This window comes from Girardinichthys multiradiatus, chromosome 14 (genome assembly GCF_021462225.1).
Source record: "Girardinichthys multiradiatus isolate DD_20200921_A chromosome 14, DD_fGirMul_XY1, whole genome shotgun sequence".
Lineage (NCBI taxonomy): Eukaryota > Metazoa > Chordata > Actinopteri > Cyprinodontiformes > Goodeidae > Girardinichthys > Girardinichthys multiradiatus.
In genome coordinates, this window is record NC_061807.1 from 3,303,657 (window position 1) to 3,310,743 (window position 7,087).

At 39.7% G+C, this 7,087-nt stretch overlaps 1 long non-coding RNA gene across 1 annotated transcript; it reads left to right on the top strand.

Moving 5' to 3' along the window:
* The first annotated feature begins 1,500 nt into the window (after window positions 1–1,500).
* On the top strand, window positions 1,501–2,100 carry LOC124880397. The gene is made up of 3 exons (XR_007041321.1): window positions 1,501–1,566; window positions 1,650–1,868; window positions 1,977–2,100. It is a non-coding gene; the product is annotated as an uncharacterized LOC124880397 (long non-coding RNA).
* The last annotated feature ends 4,987 nt before the right edge of the window (window positions 2,101–7,087 follow it).

Below are 7,087 nucleotides of genomic sequence, written 5' to 3' on the forward strand. Positions count from 1 at the left end.
AACATTGTTCCTCTATTACTGTGAAGCTATCATCCTCCTGAAGCAATATCAAAGACCAGGAGTGGTAGAAGGATTTACAGTGAGTACTTTCCCTGCAGAGATTTGTTTGAGTACACCACAGCACAGCATGTTGAATCAGCAAACTGATATGTTGCTATTAATGTGCATTGTCCTTCACTGACACACAGGTTTCAGAGTGGATGAAAAAAAAGAGCTATAATGGTAGAACGGTCATTGGTGTTAGTCAGCACAAGACTGCAAACATGCAAATTGCCACATTTGCCGTGAACACGGAGCAGACAGCAGTAAGTTTTTCTTTAGACTAACATAACTTTACCACGAATAGCACCATAACTTATCCTGTAACAATGAACTTCTTTCATGTTATTATCTCCACAGATGCTGGATGCATATTGTCATTACATTCGGCCTGAATTTGTGAAAGAATCCAGAGAGGAGGAGGATAGTTTTTTTATCGGTTCAAATGGACGACCCATCAGCTGTGCCAGCCAGGACCTATCCCGTCTGCATGCATAGTCAGTATTATTGTAAATAAACGTTTAGTGTACATCCAAGGAAACAGGAGATTAATGATTTTTATGTTTCACTGCATCTACAAATTGCCAAACGTGACCACCAAGGAGATCCGGAGAGTTGCGGAAACTCTGGCAGGCCAAAACTGTATGGAGGAGCAAAAGACAACAGTGGCACACTACTTGGTACATAGCAATGTTGTAGCAGAAGGAAAGTACAGGGGGAGGACCCTAGAAGAAGCAGTTTTTGCCAGCAACCTACTCGGTGGCTTTGAGAAGTATGTACCAGGATCTGGAGAACATGTGTGTGTGTGTGTGTGTGTGTGTGTGTGTGTGTGTGTGTGTGTTCCTGTCTTGGCATCACAGTGAGAACCATTTTCCCGATTTCACCATCAATTTGAGGACCGTTTGTACCAAAGTGAGGACATTTTGCTGGTCCTCACGACCTATTTTGCTAACGGTTAGGTTTAGGACTAAGGTGTGAATTGACTTTAGGTTAAGGTTAGGGTTAGGCATGCACTGGTAATAGTTAGGTTTAGGGTTATTGTCAGGGTTAGGGCATAGAAAGGGTTGAAAATGACTGAAAATCAATGGAAGTCAATGGGAGTCAACAGATGGTCCTCACTACATATAGCAAAACAAGAGTGTGTGTGTGTGTGTGTGTGTCAAGTTTGTCATTTTACTAACTATGGCATATTTAAATTTTGAATTTAAATTGAGTTTTGTAAACATATAGCTTTTTTACATCTCACAGTCTCATAAGTGTTTGTGCATCTGTTATTCAGTGTTTCATATTGTTTGCTTGCAGTTCTTTTGAAGATTCTGGTGGTGAAATGAGTTCCGGGGCAGAGAAGATACAGAGAGATGAAGAGGATGGCAAAGACCTGTCAAAATTTCTTATGTTTTTCCCAGTAAAGCTAGATGGCCAGCCACCAACAAAAAAGAAAAGAGTTTAGGCTGGGTTCTCTGAGGGCAGGGTCTTTTATAAAGTGGAGGGCTCTCCAGTATGCCAAAAGGGAAGAACATCTTTTGTGTAAGTAGAATTTATTATTATAAGATTGAATGGCTTCCATTAAAAAGACCAAGTGTGTAAAATTTATTTTCTCATTTTGATAGCCAAGTACACAAGGAATTGTCCCACCCTCCAAAGAGTGAGAAAAGACATCAGCAAGGATGGATGGAAGGCCAATCACCCCTCCCAGAAGGACATCGTGGCTAAATGGCAACCGCCTGAAAGAAAAACAGTTGAGAGTGATCCAAAGATTTTGAAGAATATCCGAAAACAAAAGTGGTCACGTCTGACCATCAAGGACTTTGGTGGTACCAAAGGAGAAGGTATGCACTCTTTGCTGTTTTAAGATCAAGAGAGCATAAAGTCAGATGTCAACTCATTTCTACTATATTCTAATCATGCACACTTTTATCATCTTCTCTTTACCACAGGAGTTGTTGCCACCAAACCGTTTCTGAAAGGTTCCATCCTGTGTGATTACCACGGAAGGATCATCACAGCAGCAGATGGGGAGGAGAGTCAGAAAACCGTCGATGAGCAGAAGTGCTACCTCTTCTTCTTCAAGAACATTTGCATTGATGCAAAAACATTCCCTTATGAGTGCCACCCAGACAAGGAGACCCTTGGGAGGAAGTTAAATCATTCCAAGAAACATGCAAATGTAAAACCGGTTCATTGCAAGATGCAGTTCCCTGATGGGAACAACGACATTATACTTTCCAAGGCCATCAAAAACACTTCTATTGATCAGGAAATTAAGTTTAATTATGGTGTCAACAGAAAGTCGTATGGGGGAGAAGGACTGGACGAGTGGCTGGAGGAATGAATAAGTGTATTTTGACTATGCTGAATGTGGCACATACAATTGTGTCAGGTAATAAAAAGCTTGTGATTTCCCCTTATCTCAGTGAGTTTTCTTTCATTTAATATTTTGAAACAGTTTACCAGTGTTTGTGTTTTAATACCCTGTTTCTCTCAGCCAGTACCTTGTACACCTTGGGATAAAAATTGTGTTAGAATTGGTCAAAATGGCTGTTGGTCATCCTTTTTACGCACGTTGACAAGCTGTTTTCTGGCATGTTTGATCACATTAAATGAATGAAAACAGGTATTGGAGCATTTTCTTTTCCCAACAAGCCCTAAAGGAAATTGTTCTTGATTTTATGAGTACTGAGAACTGAGTGAAAGGATGTAGAGATGTGCTTGACACTTTCACCAGGTCGGCTGAGAGAGCTAATCACACAATCAAAAAATGATTGGCTAAAGTTTGTGCTGATAAAAAAACAGGAAGTGGCTGGATGTGCTGCCTTTGGTGATGTTTTGCATCAGATCATCACCCACTGAGCTCATGGGTTTAACTCCCCATGAGCTGCTGACAGGAGGAATGATGCCCTGTCCTTTTACATCCTCTCGGTCGGGGTGTACACTGTGTCTGGATACGCAGAGAGAGGAATTAACACACTATGTTCAGCAATTGCAATCTGCTGTGAAGTTTTTGTCTCATAACACACAGGAGGCCCTAACAAAAGAACCAAATGAGGTCATGGGTTTAACTCCCTGTTATGGATGTATGATTCCGTGGCCTTTTCTAATCATCTCTTTGCTGCCTTGATTAAATATATCTGCCCTTGTTGCACATCTGCCGCACCGCTCACTGCTACAGCTTACACAACATAACTATTGATTTCACATAAGATGCAACACATAGTCAAAGATAAACTGATACAAGAGGATGACACCCTTCAGGCTCTCATCCTTTGGGGCATGACTACAACCATGGGCTTCATGGACTCAGGTGGTCCGGGAGAGCCAACCGCCTGTCTGATACAAATAGTTAAGGGGTCGGGCTCCTCAAATCAAGGATGTAAGAAAGAGGGGGCCGTGATCAGGCTCACTGGATTGACAGAGGATAACCTATAAGTGAAAAGGGGGGCCGCTGTCTGACCCGATATCCTTTACAGTGATTTCTGTGACTTAATGAATAATGTTGATATTAAAGGAATCAGAATATTTGATTTAATGGTATGAATGCTGTACAGATAATCAGATAAGTTAATGACAGATTGATTAAATGAAATTAGTTAAGCACATGTCATGAATGAAAGTATTAATAGGACCTCGCAGGTTATTTTTAGTTATGTGTTCACCTCTCCATATGTTGATTTTTAGGACGTGTTACAATTGGGCGTAATCTGCCCAGAATGAACATATGATTCAATATTCCATTTTAAGACTAACCTTTTCAGGTAGCTGAACCTGCCAAAAGACACTTGGGGATGGATGTCGCTCAGGGGGCAGAGAAGATGGACAAAGAAAATTAACACTTAGGGTGTACATTAACTGATTCACATGATGTTAGACAGAACTTTCTGCAGTGCTTCAGGCTGTTGTTCTTTCTGTCTCTTTTCTCTAAATCATGCACATACAGGTTTGATGGGGTTAGAGTTGTCTCCACTAGGTGTATCAACTGTTGCTTATGTTGTGGAATTTTCTTATCAAAGTGGATAGAAGTTGACTCATAACAAGAGAACATTCCACAACAATTTTGACGTCACGAACAGGATTTTACTTGTCTTGATTCTGTTATAAAGAATCTTAGCCTTGGTTCCAAAACTAAACTCTTCAACCCCAATCTGTGTTCCCCAAAGTAGAAATTTTGAGTATTATTGCATTTCAAAGCCACCAAATGACTGGAACCCCTCATTGGCTTAGATCTATTTTAATAGGTAATCGGTCTACCTTTAATTAAATATTATAATTTTATGGACCTAAAATCTATGGCTTACAGGCTTCAGGAGTCCAGGAACCACAAGTTGAGTACTACTGCATTGAACAATGGTGTTAACTTTCTGCAGAGATTGAAGGATTGGCTAAATATATTATTTCTGCTTGGACAATAATCAGATTTAAAATTATTAGTTCACAGCTCCTAATTTACCTCAGATCATATTTGCTCCTAACACAGTTCATAAGAAGCTTCAAACATCATTATGCTATAAAGCCAAAAACAAAACAAAAACCAGATCTGTTTTAAAATAAAGAAAAAGCATGCTTAAAAAACTTGGTACTGTGGTGGAAAATAACTCCACGGTTCTGAAGGCCTTTTCATGCAGAGTCCTTTAGGAAACATGAGATTAGTTTAATTTTTGTGTGGTACCACTGTCCAATCAGATTCTTTCTAAATAACCCCATTTTTCATTCTCATTTTAAAGGTTTGTTTTACCAAGGGAAATATGTTTAACAAAACCAATTACTCTCAAAGTTTTAAAAGTTTTTAGCTGGTTATATCTTAGAAAACAACTAGTGTTTTAATATTTCTATGCAACACAGAACTGATCAAGTTTCTCTTTCCTTCCCCAAAAGGAGAAAAAAGGAAACTGCAGAACCAAGCCTTTCATAGTTTTTTGTCAGGACCTGATATAAAGGTACAGTGTAAATCAACACGCTGCATGAATCAGAAGAGGGAAGAAAAAACCTAATATAACCTCTTCCCAGCAGCTGCTGTGAAAAACAATGAATTTGTACCTTCCATAAGCGTCAGTTAACACTTGCGGACAAAAACTGCACCAAACTGTAAGTACTGTGTCAGAGACTGTATGAAGACCATCTGCAGTAAAACTAAGCCTGTTTTAATGAGGTCTCTATCCATTAGATTTATGGGATACAAACTCTGACAACAGAAAACAATACCTGAAGGAGAAACCCATCAGGTTTTACGCATGCGCTGGGTTTTAAAAATGCTCCTTCATGAGATCTGTCCTGAGAATAACATAGAAACACTTGGTTACTGCTGAGTTTTGGAGATGTTGTAACTTCCTCTGCTTTTAATAACTTTTAATAACTAGAATAATTGACCCTAAATATTCCACGACGAAAGAGAACTTGTTTCTCTAAAAGAATTAACTGGAAAGTATCAAATGAGTTAAGTTATCACCCTTTTAAAGATACTTTTCTAACCCTAAAATATTATTTTAAACCGCTATATCTGTCAACGTCAAGCAAGCGTCGCATGAGCAGCGGTTAATAAGCGTTCTTCATTGCAGAAAATAGGAAAAGATTTATGCAAATGTGTGTGTGTGTTTGTACGTTACCCCCATCAGTTTTTAAATCGCTCCAGAGTCAGACTGTCAGGAACAGAGTTCTCTATCAGTCCAAAAAACAACCCAGGCCCTTCCCAGGTCTGTTGGTGAGACATTGAATCATTCTTTGTCCACTTTAACATCTCCAGGAGGGAGAAAGAAGACACTTTGCTCCGGTTTCTCTTCTGCCCGCATAAGATGCTTTCAATATAAATCCAGTGTATCACTCTTCTGGCTCTTGCAAACAGCATGGATCGTTGTCCATCTCAGTGGGTCCAGACTTCTTCTGAGTTTCGTTTTTTTTTCTTGTAGAAAGTCACACTGCGATTTTCAACATGCAGGAAGGCAGATCTCTCTCTTTCAGGTCGTGCTGGAGAAGCGTCTCTGGCGGAGTAGCCATGGAGAAGGGCAGGTTTCTAAAATCCAGACTCAAAAACGCAGATGTTGAACTCAAATCCCATATATGTGTGCATTTGTGTGTGAGAGAGGCAAAAGAAAAGTTTAGTATAGGTTCAGATTTTGCACAAAGAAATATTATCAGTCAGTCAGTTGTCCCCCTGCCTGTCACTTCCTTCCACAACATGCACCATACTCCTTTCTAAAACAACTTTCTTTTCGCATCTCTAATGTCCCTTTTCACTTTTACCTTCTTTTCCGACTGATCGCAATATTTAAGACAAACGAAACTTCCTTCAGGAAATTTTAACTCTTTAACCCCTCAATTGATGCACTCTGTTCTTTTTAATCTTTTTCTTATGTTTTTATTTTTATTTTTCCATCAACTGTTTTACTTGAAAGTATTTAAACTATTTAACGTATTTACACTCAAACTTCCACGCTGTTAAAAACCAAACTTATCTTCCAAATTAAAGCACATTTCACACAATCATCCAGACTTTTTCCTTTCATTATTTATAAATCAGAGTATGAAGAAGGAGACACCCATGATGCCTCAAGGTTCCGGAACCATTTTTTTTTTACCCGTTCAGCGGCACGTCTGCCGTCAGGCTTTTCTCCTTTATGAGGTGGAGAAAATTGCTAAAAACCACCCGCAAAACCCTGTGTTCTGCTTTATCCCATTGTTACCAATGATAACCTCCCTGTTTTCATAACAAGGTGACCGGACCCTCAGCTGATGTCCTCCCTCTCGCAACTCTGGAACCTAATTAATTAGTTAGGAGATGATGGTTAATGTGTAATAAAAATAATAATATACATTATATCATACAGAGCAACTTCTCACCCAGATATATTTGAAGACAAATAGTTCAGATCCAATCGGCCAGAAGCCGCAGGCGGGCACCAGAACTCCCCTCCGTAAAATGGAAGTGGACTGAGAACAACTCTCAGGCTGGCCAGGCGTCCGTGTCCCCCTCCTGCGGTCTCCTCTGGCACGTTAGATCCTGTTCGTGACGCCAAAATTGTTGTGGAATTTTCTTATCAAAGTGGGTAGAAGTTGACTC